General features: G+C 38.1%; 1 pseudogene across 1 annotated transcript; it reads left to right on the forward strand.

Moving 5' to 3' along the window:
• Positions 1-1,499: 1,499 nt before the first annotated feature.
• On the forward strand, positions 1,500-2,206 carry LOC311596298 (proteasome activator complex subunit 2-like; annotated as a pseudogene). Its single transcript has one exon. The product of its transcript is annotated as a proteasome activator complex subunit 2-like (transcript).
• Positions 2,207-22,478: the final 20,272 nt, after the last annotated feature.

Raw genomic sequence — 22,478 nt, forward strand, 5'->3', positions numbered from 1 at the left:
AAGACGTGTTTTAAACAAAAGAGGGTCTTGGTCTGGCAAAGGGGAAAACAGATATTTTTTCAGCCACGGAATCCAGTGCCAAGGGGATTAGGATTCTAGTTCCAAGGGGCTAGGTGCTTTCCCCGCATCCAGCACGGAGTAACACAAGTGACACCTCTGTGGTTTAAGCTGGACACAGCTAGTAGAACAGAGTATTTTTTAAAAACCTTTTATGGCACTTTGTGTAATGGCAAGTGTGAGGTACCCCCACTAAATCATTGCTGGCATAATCAATGTAGCCACTGCCGTGTCTAACTGTGTTTTGGACGTTTGCTGCCTTAGCACATTCCCAGAGCTATTTCTTTCTCTCCTTCACCAGCGTGCCACTAAAATGCTCTAGTAATCATCCTTTACTGAACTTGAAGGCTGTGTCCTCTTCACAACGATCATTTGTGCCACTGGCCTTCTGAGTTTAATGGCTTGTAATTACTGTTCCCTCCTTAAACTGTGTAACTTCCGTAACTGAAAGTAAGCAGTGTGCTGCCAACAGCCTTCTCCAGGAGATAGGAGGAAGTGAAGCAAGGTTATTGGTACCCACGCCAAAGAGAAAGCCACTGACAATGCCGATTCCTCCTCTTGTCTGCACGATTAAATTAAAAGCACAAGCCAAGGCTTTTCCTGAGCCTTGACCTGACTGGGGCAGTGTGAGGTAACCTTATTCCTCATTCATGTCAGATGGAACAGGGTCATTGTGACGGCAAGGCAAATTTGGCTATTTATTTCCGTTAATACAATCAATTATTATGACAGTTCATCAAGGTTGGGAGTGAGTAAAGTTTCTAAAGCTGTTCAGTCTATAAAAATCCCATTACCTCTGGCTCTGTAGATTAGTGTCAGCTTGCACCTGCTCAAACACTCTTGACCTCATCAATATAAAGAAATACAAATGTAAATAGCAACCAATATATATCATATCTTGAGCCTTCACTTATTTTTTAAACTGTAATATAGGGAGTTTATCTGTCAATAATTAAAATAATATAAAGGATTTATTTTAAAAAATAAAAACAAACAAAAAAGCCCACCAACAAACATGATTTTTGGTATTCTGGGAAGGTGACCATTGTCTATAAAAAGTGAAAATTTTAAGAATATTCTCAGATAGTGTATTATTAAAATATTTTTAAAGTAGGTAAGATCTGCATAAAAGAATAAAAGGTCATGCAGAGAGTTGTCTTAGCAAGTGAAGTGCTTGCTGTGCAAACACGAGGACCTGAGTTCTAATCTGAGGCAGTCACATAGAGAGCTGGGCACAGTGAGCATCCATAATCCTAGTGTTAAAAAGCTTGGAGATAGGACGTCAGTGACTTCCCCATAGGTTCATCAGAAGATTCTGTTTGAAAAAAAATACAACATGGGATGGATTTGATCAAAACACATTGTTTGCAAGTATGGAATTCTCAAACAATAAAAACTTGAAAACAAGAGGCCTGCAACTGAAGGGCTAGCAACTGAGAAGCCTGGCCAAGCCTGGTGGGGCTCACTTTAGTAGAGAAGCCCGTAAACAGATGGATGTCTTCACACAAAATCTTTTCCAGGAGGCTAACGATTTCCTCTGCGTATTCTTGCCATGGAAAATCCTATACCCACGTCAGCTCTTACAGGAGGATCCTCTCAATGTGGCTGCCCTCTCCTTCCTCTAGGTTGCTCTAGACATCCCCATCCCAGATCCTCCACCCAAGGATGATGAGATGGAAACAGACAAGCAGGAGAAGAGAGAAGTCTCTAAATATGGCTTTCTCCCTGGGAATGAGAGGCGTCTGGCCTCGCTTGCACTGGTCAAGCCAGAAGTCTGGACTCTCAAAGAGAAGTGCATTCTGGTAATCATGTGGATCCAGCACCTGGTCCCCAAGACTGAGGATGGAAATGATTTTGGGGTGGTAATTAAGGAGAAGGTGTTGGAGAGAGTGAACGTTGTCAAGACTGAAGTAGAAGCTTTCCAGACAACGATTTCCAAGTGGGATGCTATGGCCAAGGCTTCCAAGGAGACCCATGTAATGGATTGCCCTGCCTTTGTGCATGAGTGAGATGAAGCCGACTATAGGAGCTCAGGGCCATGATGCTGAACCTGAGGGCCTGATCTGCTCAGCTTTGTTATCATCATATCATCATCAACAACCTAGAGAAAATTATCAACCCAAAGAGTGAAGAAAAATTACCTATGTAATGAGCTAAGGATTAGATGAAAAATAAATGACATTCTTTTTTTCTTTATTAATTTATTCTTGTTACATCTCAATGGTTATCCCATCCCTGTATCCTCCCATTCTTCCTTCCCTCCTCTTTTCCCCTTATTCCTCTCCCCTATGACTGTTCCTGAGGGGGATTACCTCCCCCTGTATATGCTCATAGGGTATCAAGTCTCTTCTTGGTAACCAAAGTTTAAAAACAATAAAGTAGAGAGTCATAGAGAAAGACAGTCAACACTGACCTCTGAAGTGGTGTGCACACACCTGAAAATACATGCACACAGGTGCATACACTCTTCACAGACAGATAAAGAATACAATTTTATTCCAAATATTTATACCTAAAATAAAAATTTGACAATAAAATAATTTTCACAATGAAAATAGTTATTTATGAAGATGACTTCTCCTCCTCAGGATTACAAACATTGTCTATGTGTCCTGCATGAGAATGTTGGTACTTTTGATGGCCAAGTATACTTCAAGACACAGTCTTTACAATGATGGGGGAAGTAAAACTTCCAAATGAAAAGTACTTTTCATAATGTGACTGGTTCTTAAACTGTCCCACCTTTCTGTGTAGGGTTAATGGTCCATGTGCAAGGGATGTTTCCTTCTCCCAAATACCAATCACTCTATGGTTTTGATTATATGTGGGTTTTGTGTGTTTTTTGTTTTTGTTTTTCGCTTGTTTGCTTGTTTGACTTGTTGGCTCTCTTTCAGTCAAGGGGAGTAAAGAGGACCATTCAGAGTTCCCTTCAGGGGAAACTAGAAAGTACAGCTGATTAAGTCTTAAATGTTTCAACTTTGGCCCCTTCCCCATTTCTGTCAGATCTTTCCCAGTCTGCTGCTGTGACTGCCAACTCGACCCAACCTAGAATCATCCAGGAAGAGAATCTCAGAGAGGGACTGTCTGCATTAATTTGGCTCATGGGAAAGTCTATAGGAGATTATGGTGATTGCTAACTGATGAACAAAGTTCCAGACTACTTTGGGCAGCACCATTCCCTATGCTTCCCTGTTCATGATACAAAAGTGAAGAAATATAACTGAGCATAGGAGGCAAGAAGGCAGCATGGGTGCATTATGTCCCACTTTTGACTGGATGGGATGTAGCTAGATGATTGAGCTTCTTCCTTGACTTGTGAGAGCAACTACTCTCAGTCAGTGCCTGAGCATGACAGGGTAGAGAACACAGAACCCTCAGAAGACATGAGTTCATGTAACAAGCATCTTTGGCTGGAGAATGCCCACATTGGCTTGGCTAAAACTCTCCTGGGCAATAACTGCATTCTAAGGTTCATACTACCCAAGCCTGCCTTCTCTTACTTGCAAATGGGATGTGCAAACTCTTCTCTGTCTACTCCTGCTGCCAGACTCTTTATCTTACGTCATTGTGAAAGGATATAGCAGAGAAGGATGTTCTTAGACAATAGTAGCCAGAATGTTAAAAAGAAACAGAAATGGGCCAGGCCTCCACATCCCCACATCTCCATCGCAGTCATTACACTAGTGACTACTTCTTTCCTCTAGTATACACCCCTTAAAGGTTTCACCACCTTCTGGCAGCACCACAGGCTAGCAACTACGTCTTCAGCACCAGGGGCTATGGGGACAATCAAGATCCAGACTGGCATACCCTCTAGATTTCCTATCCAGATAGTTCAGTCTTAACATTTTTCTCTTGAACGTTCCAGATGGAAATACGTGGCTTTAGGGTTGAAGTAAAGGAGGGAATTTATAAAAACCTCCAAGTGACCTATTAGCTGACGGTGAACATCCCATCTGTATAACTCCAGGCTTACTAGGGTCAGAAGGCATGGTCTGCAGAAGGAACAGTGGAGAGCAAAAATTCTAAGAAACCTACATATTATTGAGTTTGAATGAGTGGTGTAGAATCACAGAATAAGTGTCGGCCAGACCACAGACCCAGGACTGAATGATGACAAAGCCACATGCCTTTCCCCAGTCTCCTCAAGTTAATGTTCATCATTTTTCATTAACATTAAAAATACATGAGCTGGAAAGATGGAAATGGGGGGATTTATTTTATCTTACAAATTCAGAGACATCAGTACACTGTTGATTGGCTGTGCTGCTGTGGCCAGGAAATACATCATGGTGACAGAATGTGGCAGAGGGAGGATGGTCACCACATAGGCAGAATATTAAAGGAACAGAAAGGGGCTGGTCCTACAGTCCCTCCCTCATAGGCTTGCCACTAGTGACTAACCTCCATTAGTCCAAACCTCTTAAGGGTTTCATTAAAGTTGAAATGATAACATTTATAGCATTCAGTACTAGTCAGGATGGCCTGGGGTAATGAAACATCTTAATATATTCTGTAATACATAAGGAATACTCAGCAGTGCTACTATTATTGTCAAATGTATCTAACCTTTTCTTAGTTGTTGAATTTCTCATCATGTTTTCCTCACTTCCTTTGGGGTATTTAGTCTTCAGTGTCTGTATCGATTGCCAGGCATCACTAGCACTGGTAAGGACCTTGGTATTAGAAAGATATGGGTAAAGCATGACATCCTGGTTTCTCCAGGTTTAACCTAGGAAGTCTCTAAGTTAAACATCTATTTATTTCTAGAATAGGAAATTATACAAATGTATAAATATATAAATGTAAAGATTTTCAGGATCTTAGATGTTTGTCATTCTTATATCAACTGGGAATATACTGCTAAAAACCTCCCATGACCATCCATCCATTAAATAGCACGGATTAGTTTATCAAGAGGACTGCTACTAACATCTTTACTAAGACAAGCATTAAACTATGAAAGTACTGTTTTGACTTGTAAGAATCAGTATCCTCATCATGTGTTACATTTTCTCTTTATTATTTTTTACTTTTAATATTGTTTTGAGATATTTGTACATACTATTTTTTCTTCATTCTATTTCATCATTTCCTTTTGCTTTAGAATGTGGCTTCATAGATTTTTAATAAATTAACCACTAGCTCTTTCTAAGATAAACTGAATATTAAACTATTTTTAGAACTTGTAATATAAAAGCACTAAGAATTAATTTTGTAATAAGAAGTGAGGTTAGAATACTGTTTAAAATATTTTCCAAAAGTTAGCTAATTATCTTAGCATGGTTTAACATTGCAAACATTATTTGTCCTCATTATTTGTAATAATGGGACTATCAGATTATAAATACTTACAACATATAATTAATGTCCTTCTTGAAATTTTCTGTTTCCATGGACTCTATTTTTCTCACATTGTCTTTATTCTACAAGGTTCGATGAACTACTCCCAAACACAATTAATCTCTGTATGCTTGACTTCCTTTGGTGTTTATTCTTGTTCACACTTACAGATGGAATTTGTGGTTCATGATATTTATTGAACTCCAAAATCTTACCAGGTTTTTAGTTAAAATCATATCGCTTAAATATATTACTGAGAAAAGAGTGAGTATATCTGTTTTTCTGCTGTAGCCTTACAATATGGTACATCTTTCATTTGTTCATCTGCTTGATGTCTCAGAGGAAAAAATGAGTTGTCTTTATGCATAGCCATTCCACATCTTATTCAATTTTCTCCTGCATACTTTTTATTTTATAATAATTGTGAATGTTATATTTTTCTACTGAATTCCTTAAGTAATTATTGGATATTGTCTTTGCTAAAATTTTAGTATTGATAATTTCTTCTTATATTCACTCTGTTCTACATTCTTTCTAGAATGCAACTTTGTAACAAGTACGAGAATTTGCCATTTTTTGCAATGCTCCAGGATATCTTTGTTAATATGAAAATTATTTAGGGCTTCCAGTACTTAGTTTGTGATACACCATTGTCCCTAACATAATTTAGTATCTTAAGTAAATAATTTCCTTTCTGAAATGTAGATGTACTTCATAAATTACAAATTTGCTTTGAATAACCCTAGAGAGATCAGATAAGTCTTGCTGAGGTCACTTTTAGATATAATTTTAGGATTTTAAAAGTTTCTCTGTTGCTTGTGGCTATTAAACACATCAACATGTTTAAGAGGAATGGGCCAACAAGAACTGATTCTTCCAATGAGATAACTATGTATGTTGCAATAAACATCAAGTACATCTAATAATGGTCATCATAAATTCTACATTGATGGCTACACCACCTACCACATTATTTTTCTCTGCTCCTGTGATTTCTTGAATGACCTGGAGATCATGAAGATTCTCTCATTTTGTATCAAGAATCAAAATTTCTCACATCTTACGTCTACCATAATGGGAGTCATTCTTCTCTATGTAGATATAATTGATAAACAATAATTTACAGAGGGACTATTAGTAACAGTGTGTAAGTTTCTTTCAGTATATTAATGGACAAAGGTAAATGTTTTGATTTGCTAAATGCTATTTGTTTCTATACTCTATTCTGGTCTTTTTCAAGGTTCAGTCATGTTCCTATGCTCAGAAATGTTACTCAGGCCATCTTATCCTCTTACAGACTCCCTCCTTGCCCTATAATTTACTTACAGTATTTAAGTATTTAAGCCCTTGAGTAAGTTTGTAGGTTTTTCATTTCTCACTTTACTTCTCTGAGATATTGCTTAGCAAACATAGCCACTCTGCTATTAGGTCCTCACACTGAGGACTGTTGTACGTTCTTGAGGGATTGACTCTGTAATCCTGATAATCACCCTTATGCGAAGTAAGGTTAATATCTATTTACTCCAAATTTCATTTAGTTACTGTTTACTTGAATATTATTTTACACATTGCCAGTCTTCTGTGTCTCTACATTCAAAGCAAGGTATAGAGAGCTCCCAAGGTTTAGCACATCCATGTGGTTTGAAGACAGTGTTCATGGGACTACTCTTAATTTTAACACCAATTTCAAGTTCAAGGTCTCCCTTAAACCACCCTCAGGTGGTTCACTAGACATACTCACAGAACTAACTCTCCAAAAGCTATTAAACTCATGGATAAAGCTTATTATTAGGTCAGAGTACAGATCAAAGTCAACCAGAGAAGAAGCCACATAGAGAGAGACGATGTGAGAGGACAAGCTTCTAGGACGTGCCCGGTGAACCGCTGCTGTTGATCCTGAGCATATATGACTAGGAATCTGCCCAGAGTACTTGCCAATCGGGGAAACTCTCACGATTGCAAATGTATCAAAGGATTAGATCAGACTATGTAGCTGACTTCATGCTCTAGGACAAATGATTCAGCACTGCACAAAAGCCACATCGGTTGCTGCCTTGTTCCTTGTGGGACATGTGCCAGTATAAACACAGATATTCATTTCGGAGATGACAAGGGACACAACCACGGACTGAGGAAAGGCCTGGCATCTTGTGGAGAAAGGTCAGTTATGTCACTAAAGGCCAGCATATAATGACACACTCCTGGTAATCTCTTGTCAGGTTGAGATCTCCATACTGTAACTTATAACTTGGGCTTTGATTGCTGACAAGATTTAAGTCTATTGCTTTGTTATCTCTTCTCTCTCACTGCTATCTGATCTTTATTTCAAGACTTCACACTAACTTGCTTTGCCTGGAGTTAGTTGATCATTTCTGTATTACACTTTATCTCCTCCATTGACTTGTTGTTTCTATTTGTTTTTAAAAACTAAGAGATGAGAAGTATAAATGTCCATCTTAACAAATCAAACTCTCCCTGAAAATAAAATTTTATTGGGTTTTGTATGGTGCATGGGTCTTAAAATCTTACATTTTGAAATGTTTCCTCCCAACACTGTATTATTTTCATAGCACTGACTTTTATATGTTATAATCATATAATATGCTTATGTGATATTTTATTTAGCTATTAATTTACTATATTGAGCAATTAAAAAAGGAAAAGATAAGTTTGTTTTCTATATTCACCCCCCTTGAGTACTGTCAGTTTCTTTGAATCTATCTGAACTTCTGGTAATCTGTTTAATGCTATAAAGAACTTCCTTTGACTTCTCCAGTCAAGTATACCTGCTGACACCAAACTGATCCAATTTATTTTGAGGGGTACAAAATACCACATTGACATTTGGTTTTGGTATAGTACTTTATTTTTGAAAATATTTTAAAGTATGCATTGGGGCTCATTTGCATGTGTGTGCAGGTGTCTATGGAGGTCAGAGATGTCCATCAGATCCACTAGAGCTGGAGACACATGCAACTGTGAGCAGACCAATCTGAATGTTGGAAACTATACCTGGGTTCTCTGGAAAAGCAGAAGATAAATGCCTTCTCTCCAGGCCCTATTATGGTGCTTTAAAGATGTAGTGCCATTATTCTGTGTATTGTGTATTCACACTTCTGTTCTGTCTTTATTCTCCTGGAACGTTGGACATTATCTCCTGCATTGTTTCCAGGTATGAACATTTTTCATTGACCTTCTAATGGTTTTAACTTTCTTATACAAAAGAATGAGTTCTGACTAATGGTTCCAGAAGGAGCAAATATAATGGTCAGGGTGGCATTGCAGGAGCCATCTAGAGCATGACACTGAGAGATCACATCTACACCCACATGCAGGAAACAGACAGCAAAACGGAAGTAGGATGAGGTTAGGAACTCCCAAAGCCTATCACCAGTGATGTCTTTCCTCCAGCAAAGCCACATAACCTCATGACCTTCTCAAGCAGCACCATGAATTGGAAGCTAAGCTATACCTTTATTTTTTACAGTAGCCATTTTTTGATGTTCTTTTAAAGCAAAGATTTATTTTCTTATTATTTTGAATTATGTCTATGCATGCACATCTGTGTGTGAGTTGCCCATGAGTGCCGGTGCCTGCGGAGGCCAGAGGTGTTGGATGCTCCTGGAGCTAGGCTTACAAGAGGAATACATGCTCGTGCTAGCTGAAACTTCTCTCGAGCCTCACTTTTTTCTTGTTCTTGCATATGGTCTGCACTTTGTCCTAAATTTTGAGGGGAAGTCTTAACCAGTAGTTCAGTATTTCCTCCAATACACTCTCTTATGACACTCTAGAGTTGTATTTACATATAGTCTATATTTGCTGTATCAAAATTCCATATATCGATGCTCTGAAGCTGCTTGATGCTCAGTTGCTGGCTCCCACTCTTTACTTTCTTCCTTTCAGTTCACGTCCTGTCTATTGATTTCTCTTCTTCTTTCTTTAGCTGTTTTAAACCTATTGATAAGATGATGAACATGGTTCTGTGTCGGCCATTTCTCTTCGTCCTCCTTCTCCTCTTTCTCTTTCTCCCTCCCTTCTCCTTCTCTCCCTCCTCTTTCTCTCCCCACTCCTCCTCATGTGGCTCCTTCCCATTCTTCTCCCCTTGTCCTTCCTCTTCTTTCTTTCTTCAGGTCTTTTTGTTCACTTTCACCACAATGGGCTTTATCACATTACTCACAGTAATTCCATTATCTTATATTCCTTGTCAATAATGTTACTACCTTTTGTTGTTGTTAAATTATCAGTATTGTCTAATAATTGTCCCACGTTGAGTATCACTTGTTTTTCTTCTACATAATTCATGATGGTACAACCTTCTTTCTTCACTCTTCTCCTTGGGTCTCTCTGTCTCTCTGTCTCTCTCTCTGTCTCTCTCTCTGTCTCTGTCTCTGTCTCTGTCTCTCTGTCTCTCTCTCTCTCTCTCTCTCTCTCTCTCTCTCTCTCTCTCTCTCTCATTTTGTTTTTAATAACATAGTCTTATATCTCTCAGCTCTCTGTCTTTTTTTTTCCTGAACTTTTTTTTGAGAGGATGCGGAGAAGAGTGAGTATGACTAAGCCTATTGTAAACGAATTCATAACCATAAAAACAAAGCCAAAAAAAGATCCAGGAGCTTTCTGCCAATCAATCAAGACACAGATACGTGTTATAATTTAAAATAGGCTTAGTTAATCTGGGGCAGGGGGAATATTAATCCTCTAAACTAGTCCCCATAGTGGAGCAGGTATGGATACCTGCCCCGATCCCATGACATCTGCTTCTAATAATTTCTATCACGCTACTTCCCATCTATAATCCCATACACTTGCCGATGTTCTTCATCTGGGCCAAATCCTCCATCCAGGCTGGCCATGTGTTTCTTCTCCACCTAACCTATGGCGGCCTTTCTCTCCTCTCTTTTCATCTGGACTCTTTTCTTCCCAAGACTCTCTCTGTTTCCCACAGCCCAGGAACCTTAGCCAAGCCTATCTCATTTGTCCTGCCCACGTGTGAGAGCATTTTATTAATTAGCATCAAAATACATCAAACTAACAACCTTTGCTATCTGAATCTAGTTATAATGGTGACCTTGTCGTTTATATTGTGTTGTCTTGTTATTCCTCTGGCCTATGTCTTGATCATTAGACATCTGTATAGAATAACAAGCATAGCCAGGATTTTTCCTTTTATTTTAAAGGGAAAATGGCTCACCATTATTTTAAGTAAGTCCATATATTAGGAGTTGGAATCAATCTAAGTAGGAGGTATGAAGGTTGGAAGTCTGCCATGTTTGGGTTTATTCACAGTGCATCTCACTTTTCACACACACACACACACACACACACACACACACACACACACACACACACCTTAGCATTGCCTTGCATTTAGGGTAGTGGCCCTACTGAAGTATACTTTACTAAAGGGGTGTTCTGTGTGCGTCTGTGCTTTTATTCCCCTGTTTTTAACTTATTAGCCCTGTCAAAACCTGTAGCACGGTGAGCTGGAATCTGTCCTTAACACTTAACAAGAGATTGTTTGATAGAGTTACTTATTGTTTGATATGTATTAGTCTAGTTGTGGAAAGCAGGGTCTGGGAGTTCTGTTCGGTTGTTAACACTTCAAGCAGGCACTTTGCCCTGCGGCTGTTGAAGGTCTACTCTTGTCTGTGTAGCTTTCCTTTTTGGCCTAGTAGAGGAGTTTCACCTGGAAGTGTTTTTCTATCTGTGCCCTTCTTACAGTTGCAGAAATTAGTGCTTTAGAGACAAAGATGAAAAGGTTGCTGGCTGGCAGTGGACTGTGTTCCTTTTAAAATGTGCCTCCACCAGGTGTGTGTGTGTGTATATGTGTGTGTGTGTGTGTGTGTGTGTGTGTGTGTGTGTGTGTGTGTGAGAGAGAGAGAGAGAGAGAGAGAGAGAGAGAGAGAGAGAGAGAGAGAGAGAGAGAGAGAGGGAGAGATGGGGGAGAACACCTATGATTGGGTTCTGTAAGAAAAGATTTGCTAGAAGTGATAGATAATGCTTGTACCTTCAGCTGTCCTGCTAGCCCACATCTCTTCCCTGAGATGGAAATGCCTACTCTGTAGGTATTGACCCTCCCTATATTCTGAGCTCGGGGTTTTCTCTATGATTCCATGCATTCAGAACACTCACAAATTTAATGCCTATCACACTAATCTTATATTGGATGGTTGGAAATCACATTCTGTAAACCAGAAGGACACCACACATGGATTACTTTTAATTTCCGTTACAAAATCTACCAAGATAAGTATATAAAACAACATATACAAGAGGGTTTTATTATACAATTAATATCCACTTGTTGAGTCAGTTGGTGTTACTCAATCAGTATATTTGCTTGGTGCCTATTCTGAATTCAGTTTGTTCTCAGTACGATACTTGGGTATAAATAACTTTATATACATGTGAGATGACATGCATGGGAATACTTAAGAGCTCTAACTGAAAAGAGAATGTTAAAAAAACCCCAGCCTTGTTTCTATTACTAAAATAAGGATTTATATGCTGTAAGTGACTCATTTGATTCATGTTTGACTATAAAACATAAGGGAGTTGTGTATAACTTAAAATGAGCATTCATTTATTTATTCTAAGAAGTTAGTAAGCAAGAATTGAGTTGTACTAACTACTGTCCAAATGATATACTGATGAAGGCACAAAAAATACTTCTGGTTTATCTGGGCTCCTGAGAATGACTACTTATAATTACATTTTTATAAGCAAACTTGAAACTATATCCCAACTGTAGCAAAGAAGAGTTACAACAAGTTATTTCCTTCCGAAGTTCTGTTCCCATTCCAATCATGAAAGCCTTTTGATATACCATTGCCAGTGCTACTGTACAAAGACTAAATATCCACTGAGCCAAGATGTAAAAGTAGAAGGTAGAGATTACAGCAGGATACTCTTTATTTAGCATGGAAGGAAACATACACCATCAGTCCATGGAAATTGTATTTACCAATAATAATAATAATAATAATAATAATAATAATAATAAATTGTCCCATAACATCTGGTCAGAAGGAAAAGACTTCAGAATCTGCTAGACCACTTCAAATGAAGGGCATATTTTTTATCAAAACTTCACTGTACCCTGAGAAACAGCCGACAAGGGTAATTTTATCATGCTACTTTATTTTAAATAAATGTCGCACCTTAATTCTCAAAGCTGACCAAATATTCTCTACCTTACAAGCAAAATCTGGCCTGGGCTCAGCCTATAATCAACTGTTATTTGGTCAAGCCAAGAACAGAGTGTGGCTTTATGTCTGAACAGAGTATTTAATTCTGACTGCCTGACTTCTTGGGGCTTCTCTCATCAAAAGCTCAGCACATAAACACACTGCCTGCAGCCTTGCATTGATTGTCAGCACAATTAATTGCCAGGAAAACTGCAGCTTTATTAAGTGTACTGCACTAACAATAAAAACATCACTATTTATAGCACAGAGCATGGCGGGATATCTATACAAATAAAATATAACAATAATAAACAAAAGGCCAGCCTGTAGTCCCACAGAAGAACATCAATGAATTTGTTTTAATGCCAGGCCACAACAGGCTACTCAGTGTCCCTAAGCATAATATGTTGCAACCTGCTAAAATACAAGAGCCTTCTGTGATCTCTGCAATGTCAAAGGAAAGTGGATGCCATCAAGTCTGTCCAAAACTATTTCTTGCAGTTTCAAACCTCTGTTGACTCTGTGCCCAACTAGAGCTGCCTGTGTTGTTTGAGCAGATGGAAGAAGAGTATATCACAGAGTTTACTCAAGTGCAATATAAAGAATATCCTAAAAGTTAATTATTGATAATTTAAAGTAGATAAATCTTGATATATATTGGGAAATATAAACAGCATGCTTACATAACTAGTAAAATGTGGTTTAACACTAGACACTGAACAATGATTAGCTTAATATTTTGAAAAGCAGGCTGGGATGACAGGTCAGTGGGTAACCTGCCTGCATATGGACCTGCATGCACATCCCCAGCGCTTGTATAAAAGTCAGCGTGGTGGGTTGCCCCTATCAACCCAGCTCTAAAGGAAGATGACAGAAGGATCCCTGGTGCCTCACTCAGTAGCCAGCTAAGCATATGCAAACTGTAAGCTCTCAGTTCAATGAAAAACAAGTTTAAAAAATAAAGTAAAACTGGAAACGATAGAAGAAGTTACATGGGAGCCAAATGCTAGCATTTATGCACGCATACAGAAAGGAGCACATATGTGCATGTGCACACATGAACACACACACACACACACACACACACACACACACACAGAGAGAGAGAGAGAGAGAGAGAGAGAGAGAGAGAGAGAGACAGAGAGACAGAGAGACAGAGAGAGACAGAGAAAGACAGAGAGAGACAGAGAGACAGAAACTAAAAATATTTTGAAGCAAGAAAAAATTTAAAAAAATATATACTTTGTCTTATATAACTAGCTTATGTCCTTGGTAGTACAGTGTTTTATAAATTTTACAGAGACTAGCAATAAAGAGAATACAAGCAAATGTAGAGACTAGCGAATTTTATTTTATTTATTTATTTTTCAGGACAAAGGGTTTATTTGGTTTATATATCCCAAGACACTGACCACTGAGAGAAGTCAAAACAGGAATTCAAACCAGATAGGAATCTACACTGATGCAAAGGCTGTGGAGAAGTGTGTACTTACTGGCTTGCTCAATACGGCTTTGCTCAGACTGATATCTCAAGGAGCCCAGGACCACCAGCCCAGGCTAAGCACCACTTAAAATGTGCTGAGCCTTCCCTTGTCACTAATTAAGAAATGCCCTACAGGTCTCTCTACAGGACAGGCTTTTCCACCTGCCTTTCTTTCTTTCTTTCTTTCTTTTTTCTTTCTTCTGAAAAATGTTATAAGATACATTCGAGAATAAATAGTTGCCACTAGTACAACACTGATATGCTCTGCTATCAAGGTAATAGGGTAACTATTGGGTCAAACTATCTATGAAGCAAATATATCTACACAGAAGTCTTTAAAATAAAATGCAGGGTATCTAAAGTAAAAATAAAATAAAATAATTTCACTTAAATTACCATTATTGTTGTTGATACAGGTTGTATTGACATGTGAAAAGCCATAGATCTTACTAACAATCACACAAAGCTTTAACCAGTGTAGTTTTCTATATTGGATCCAATAATACATGATTCAGTGATAAGTTACAAAAACAAAGATGGCTTCCTGAATTGAAGTGCACACAGACACCTCCCTCATCACACATGCATTAAATACTTTGCTAACTGCATGTGTATATTATATGCATCCATGCTGACCTTCTAGTTTATACAAACCTGTAATTGCAAACATTGGGAGAAAACTCTTAATTAAACAGGGTGGACTCAAACTGAGCCTTTAAACTGACACACAGACACATTAAACTGTTGGTTGGTGACAGGAGCAGAGAACTTTCCATTTCCCATGAGCTCTGTGTCATGCAGTAAAACACCTTTGAACAAGGAACTATGTTTGAGTACACACTGTGACATCAAAAACATGTTAGAGAGAAAGGTGCTTTCTAAAGAACAGAACCAGTTTTCCAGGTTCGTGTTATAAACGAGCCTTAGTGTGTCATGTCCTAATAGTACAAACTCAAGAAAAGAAAGCCAGGTGTTAGTCTCAACACAGGACACCGGTATACAGGTGACAAACTTGGAGTCACTCCAGTAACCTAGGCTTTGATTTGTTTATTAGTTATTTTTATGAGATTTCAGATTTGCGCCTCTCTGCATGGAGGAAGATTTTCTTTAGAAGAATTACAAATGTCTTTTGCCTGGCACTTAGAAGTCTTACTCATCCCAGAAGAGAGAGGATTAGGAAAGGACAGAAGTGACCAGAGCTAAGTTTTCCTGTTGTTCTCTATCACTCCAAAAGCAAAGTGAAACAAAGCAAGTAACTTGTCAGTCAAAAACTAAACAGGACACATACAGACTCACAGATATGTGTGCACACATGCACACATGCACATACACACACACACACACACAGAGAGAGAGAGAGAGAGAGAGAGAGAGAGAGAGAGAGAGAGAGAGGTGTGCCCACACACGTGCACACACAAAAACATGCGCAAACATACACACTCACATGCACACCAAGATTTTGAAAATACAATTCATTTAGTATCTCTACTCTGTGTAGTTAATGTAGTTTTCTGACTTACAGGGCCAGAATCATACAACAAAGGTCAACTGCAAAATGGTAAAGATAGGTTCTTATTTTTCCTTGAAAAAAGTTGCCTAATTTGGGATAGTAGACACATGAAATCTATCGTTAAAAGTTAATTCTCTAGCAAGCTAAACACACTGACCTACCCAGACTGAACATCAGCTATGACATCCTCAGTGAAGATGCTGGTGCCCAAACATAACCTGTGTAGTTAGTCAATGCTGAGCAATGTCATATCTCAGTTGTAGTAACTGAAATCTAGATTTGCCTGTTTCCTTGCCTTGGGTGTACATAGAGAGAATCCTCAAATTGTGATGTTTTAACTACTGATTTTTTCTTTCAATTTTGTGTGTGTGTGTGTGTGATCAATATACAGTTAAGAGCAGCCAAACTTTAAGTTGTGAATGTACATATTTTCCTGGTCTAATGACACAGTGTGGTAATTTCTCGGGTGCTACTGGAAGAGACCTGTGAGGGACTGCAACTTTCAGGCTGCCTTGTGAACACAAGAGAAAAATCCCACAGAGCATTGTGCTGTTGAACTGTGATGCTCAGTGGATCTGCTCTGTTTGTTTGTAACTTCCAACATGTCATCTTTATGGAAGGTTTACTGGAATATAATAACATAACTCTGGGGGTTGGGGATTTAGCTCAGTGATAGAGCACTTGCCTAGCAAGCACAAAGCCCTGAGCTTGGTCCTCAGCTCTGGAAAAAAAACATATTTCTGCTATAAGTCAAGTACCTGCATGTATGTATGTACACCTAACACTTATATATACATTGCATATGGATTTTAACTATATTTATTTAGTAGCACCAGCCTCTGATTCAAGATAGAGACCTAAACCTATAAGACACTGAGAAGGTAGTAATCACCCTTGATTTCAATTTCTCATTAGAAAGTTGTATCTAAGACTATTGTAAAAGCTTTGGTGAAAATTAAGTGAAATGCAAAATCCTAGTCACACAGAGAACACAAAAAAACTTCTACCTCTCTTCTGGAGGCCTTCTCTTCTGATGAAGCTAGGAGAAAGCTGATCCTCAGCAAGCTAACTACTTCAATAGTGAGATGGCTACTCTTTCAAATGACTCCAGTGTGCTTTAATTAGCATCATAACTTAGATAATATTTCTCTTGGGGAAAATAATGTTTATTTTTGGATTGCACAAACCATGAAGAAATAACTTACCCCATTGCTATTTATCTGTTCCTAAGACAGAACAAAAAGTGTAAGGCTTATACGGCGGTCTGTCTTTCCAACTCGTGGAAGGCAGTAAAAGATAGGGTGTAGGATCAAATTGAAACAGATGGCTCCGGCTACTATACCCTTTTGGGCTTGTACCTTGCCTTGGCTCCAACATGATTTCCCCTTTCATCCTGCTTCCTCACCCGCCCCACTTAATGAGCTGTGCTCCTTCCTCCCAAGTCTCCTGGCTTCACCTTGTTCTATTTAATGGCTACATAGGAGCAAATAACCATGGGCTGAAACTTCTTGAGCTGGGAGTCAATGTAAGTCTTGAGATGCTACCAGGTACTTCACTGTAGCGATGAGTAAAACTACTAACACAGGATGTGTATCCCTGGAAACAATGGACACTCAGTGGCTGCTTTAACAAAGAGTGACTCAAATTCTATGCATGAGTCTATATCAAGACCAGGAAATATTTTGTCTTTGGTTACTGTGCCAGCCTTTTCTACAGTTGTGTTTTTATTACTGAAGGGAGCATAGTGTTGAGAAACAAGATGCAAGCAGTGAACTGGCCTTCCATAAGAGAGCATTTTTTTGTTTCCAAGTCATACTCAACTAGCTCTTCTTTCTTGGATCACATCAGGCAACTATGAGGCCAAAGCAGAATAAAAGGCTGACATTGTGACATGAAGAGTCATCATAACATAATTAAGCTATATTAGGTGCATGTCTGTGTCATATATGCTATTTTCTTGTTTAGAAAAAAGAAAAAAATAGAATACTCTATCTGTAGCTCTCCCACCCTTGGTGAGGTAATTTATAAGACTGGTGAAGTTCAAAATATGTGTGACAGACAGACAACTCATTCTCCACCCCACTAAAAAGCAGGCAGGATCCTATGACTGCACTGGCCTTCAGATGGCGCATTGCATTGCTCTTTCTCTTGATCATCACACTTGTCTTCAATTGTGTATACTGCCCCCGTCCCGTCCGTCCCATGTGTTCAGAAGTACCTCATCTTAGAACAGCCCCTGGGGTTGTTTGGGCAGACTGGAGCAACTGCTTTTCTGAAACCTGTGTTGTTCTTAATTCTGGAAGCTCTCCCTGCCCACATCTGTTCCTCGTTGACACAGCTGAAGCAGAAGCTGCATGAGAGGAATGGCGTTATGAAACCTGAGCCGCCAAATGTTTTCACTCTCCTCTCTTCTCAACAATCAGAGTTTTGACTACTAAACAGTAGGAAAAACATTAGCTGTGGCCACTGCTGAGTTTATGTCTGCCCATCACTTGTCTCAATCATTAAACAATGTTCCTTTTCTACTTTTTAAAATGTTGTTCATGTACCTCACTTCTATTTCCCATTGTATAAACATCTTAAATGAATCTGATCAATATGTATAAAAATGTTAGCTGAGGATCATATTTTATTTAAACTTTATTAGCTTTCACTTAAAGTTGTCAACTGACTTAAGATTCCCACCAGAATTTGATGCTGTGTTGAGTAGCAAGCAATTAAGTCCTTCTGCCTCTTACTTTCTCAAATTTCCCTTGTTTTTAGGTAATATTAATGATTTGGGGAATTTCAGGTGAAGTAACTATCCCTCAATACTGTGATTTTCCCAATGCATTACTTATAATCCAACTGAGAAATTCATTTGTATAAAAATGTTATTTTCTTTCCATGCTCACATTATATCACTTGTACATACTGCAAAGTGACATAGGACTCTTGGCATTAATCTTGGTTTTTACTCATCTTAGGTAGTGTTTTGTTATCTTTATATAGCTAAGTTACTCTTTTCCTCATTTTACAGAATAGCTTTAAAAAATAAGTCACTTTGTACAGACCATGCTTGAAAGGTGAAGGAGTACCACTTACCTGCATAACCACTGGAATTCCCATGGGAATTCTTCTGTATGGGGAATTTTTTAAAATCCTCATCCTTAAAATAATTTAATTGTTTATATCAGTGTGGGTTTGTGTAATTGTTTTACTTTGATGTGAAATCCATTATTAAAAAAAAGTTATTGCTCAAATTGATTCAAATTTGGCTGTTGGGTGTCTCTTCCATTGTGGTCCTTTGATGTTGTCCATTATTGTCCTTCCTTCCTTCCTTCCTTGCTTGCTTTCTCTTCTTTTCTTTTATAGAACAATTTTACTGTTTGTCAGAACTATGTGCTCTCTGGGCTACTGTGTGTTTCCTGCCCATGTCTTAACATCAGGCAATTTTTCAAGGATCCCTAGTCTCTGTCATTGGAGAGTTTTATCAGAAAACAAGATCAGAATGCTACCATGGAGTTGTTGGCTCTTGGCCCTTGTCATCTGGCAGAGAGGGGAAACTACGATACGTGTATCTATTTCAATCTATAATACTTTTTATAAAGGCTAACTGGATTCAACATGTCTTCAGCTCAGTCTATGAGTATACAGAGCATTGTAGCCTCCTCTCATAATTTGCCTGTAACTCACTGTGACAAAGTTGCTTACCATAATGCAGATGCACATTCTACTTATTTTTTTGTACAGTTCTTCGACTTAAAACAATGACCGTGTCCTAATGGCTGTGATGCTGCTACTGGAATCAAGTTTATTTACTGCAATAGAGTGTTTACGTAAAATGTCCTTTGTTTCTGTCTTCTTTAAGACAACATTAACCAGGAAGTTAGGAAGGTTTTACCTACATCTTCTCCATGAGCCCATTTCATACATTTGAAACATGATTAGATTCCCTTGTTCAGGCTGCATCCCATCTTGGATCTCCAAACATTGTAAATATTTTTATTACATGTTTATTACATTTCTGTACATTGAAGCTAAACCTTCATCAATTTTAACAAATATATGTCACATGTCCAATATTGCATAGAGTAGATTCTTTATTGTCCCCCAAATCCCTTGTGCCTCACCCATTCTACCTTCTTGACTTCTCCACATTATTGTCAACCACTGATATCATTTGATCTCATACTTATACCCTCTTGGAAATATTAAACACCTGGAATTGTAGAGCATATAGAAATTCTGATTGAATTCCTTTCCCTTGGAAACACAGTTGATGTGGCTTGATATTTATTTTTAAAGGTATTTTAGTCCGATCTGGCTACCTAGTAAGGTACTATTGGCAGAGGCTTATAAACCACATGAATTTATTCTTATAGTTCCACAATCAAAGAACTCAAAATGAAGACATTGGCAATTTCAATGTCAAGTAAAGGCTGATTTGGGGTCATGGCAGAAGGTACAAAGTTGTTCTTTTATGTCATTTTAAAAATTAAGGACACTTGTTCCACTCATAAGACCCTTCCCTTATGTGTGAATCTGCCAAGGGGATGCACACATTCAGACTGTAGTTTTCACTCCTAGCATTGTATTTGACAGTGGCAACACACTTATTTATGCATTCACTTCTCTTAGTTACTTACAACTTTTGGTAATAAATAAAAATTTCACAATTATTTGTGTTCAGGCTCTTAGATAGATATGATATACCTAAAGTAATTGTGTATACAGATATTTTCTGCCTGTATGACTTGGAGCACAGACATTGGATCATATAATAAGCAATCCTCACTACAATAAGAAACAGCCAGACTATCTGTACTCACTTTCACCCCACCCCCAATATTGGGGGAGAGTGTCGACTCCTGTTACCCTGATTCTTTCCAACACAGGGTACTCTCTGATAACTTTAACAGGTAGACAATAGTATCTCATTTGTTTTAATTTCATATTCCATAGTAACATTTAGTATTGGGCATCTTTTCATAGTCTGTTTTCCATTTGCATGTCTTTGGTGAAATGTATGATCAGGTATTTTAGGAATCTTTAATTGGGTTGTATATTTTACTATGGTTAAGTTTCACACTGAAAAATTCTTGAATGCTTAGCCAGCTTTGTAGATCTAGAAACAAACTCTTATGGTTAAAACATGCATCTTTTGAATATATCACAGAAGTCGGTTAATATTTTTGTGAAAAATTTTTTGCATCGATGCTCATGAAAGATGTTGATCTCCTAATCAGTCTACTTGTTGGCCTTGATTTAGGATGTTACTAACTTCCTAGAATTAATCTAGAAGTGGCTGTCTGTTTTCTGTATGATTTTGTAGAGATTTAGTATCATAAATACATGGTTTCCTTCACCAGTGACATCATCAGTCCTTGTTACCTAAGCCTTTAAGGGCACTCATTGGTGCATAGTTAGTTGGCATCTCTAGTGGATGCACGTCTATTCAGAATTTTCTCTCCTTCTATTGTGGAAGTTTGTCTTTTATTTTATGAAAGTTATCAAATAGTGAGCACAGACCATTTGCAATATTCCATTATTATCATATCGATGCCCATGGGTTCAGTTTTAATGACGCCTTTCATTTCTTGCGTTAATATCTCTCTCCCTCCATTAACCCTGTTGGAGGTATAGTTCAGACCATCTTAGGTGTTGATTTGTTTGCACCAATGAGCCCTGATATTGAGTCAGATGTTCCTATACTTCTCTGTGAGGTTGTTTATAGTTGAGATTTACTTTTAAACAGATGGACCTGGAGTAAACTGATTTGCTCTCCATAATGGGGCGGGGGTGGCGCCTCGCCTGATCTGATAAAAGCCAGACTAGAATAAAAGCCAGATCCAAAAGACAGAGCCTTCAACAGTGAGATGCCTTTGGCCTTCATCCGAAGCCTAAAATCTTCCTGGGTTTAGAGCATGCTGCTTTTGGACTGGACCAAAGTACCTCCTATATCCCCAGCCTTTCGGACTTGAGCTGCAGTACTCCTTTATGTCTGGCCTCCCATATCAAATTTCAGTCTTCAAGATCTGCTTTTATGATTGTGCACACCCCATTAAGTCCGTTTCTCTAAGAAATGCTAAGATGGCAGCTTATTCATTGTACTAACATCTCCTAATAACTAGTTTTACTCATTGTCCTCTCTCATTTCTGGTTTAAATTAGACAGACTTCTGCCTTTATCATTTTTATTATTAATCTTCTTGCTTCAAAATTAATTTTTTGTCTATTTTGTCGAAAGGAAAACTTGATTCGGGAGATTGGTTATGGTTGTTTCTTCCTATTCATATATACAAAACAAAATTTCCCCATGTGCTGTCTCTGCTTCATTTGCAAACTTTGATAACTAGTATGTTCATTTTCTTTAAGATATTTTAAAAATATCTTGAGATTTCTCCAGCTCTTATATTATTTGCAAATACAATGTTTCATTTTCAAATATTTGGGCATTTTCCAGCTACATTCTTATTATTGATTTCCAGTTTATTTCTTTTGTGGTTTGAGCATATGATTTTGAAAAGTGGTATATTAAAATCTTCAACAACAATAGTGAATTTTTACATTTCTCTTACCTGTTTCATGTTTTTCCCTCACCTGATATTTGTGCTTGATTACTAGCTGTATACATTTTAGGAGTATTATGTCTTCTTGGAAAATTGAGCTTTTCCTCATTATATAATGCCTGTCATTTTGATAATCTATTATTCTTATGTCTACTTTGATGCATAATCTAGCTATTTCAGGTTTTGGGGTTTTTTTTTTAATGATCAATATTGGCAGGGCATACCTTCCTCCAGTCTCTCTCTCTCTCTCTCTCTCTCTCTCTCTCTCACACACACACACACACACACACACACACACACACAGATTATTCTTGGTTAATTGACTTTGATAGTTCTTGTCTTTTAATTAGT

This window comes from Acomys minous, assembly GCF_964271855.1.
Source record: "Acomys minous genome assembly, chromosome: 4".
Taxonomy (NCBI): Eukaryota; Metazoa; Chordata; class Mammalia; order Rodentia; family Muridae; genus Acomys; species Acomys minous.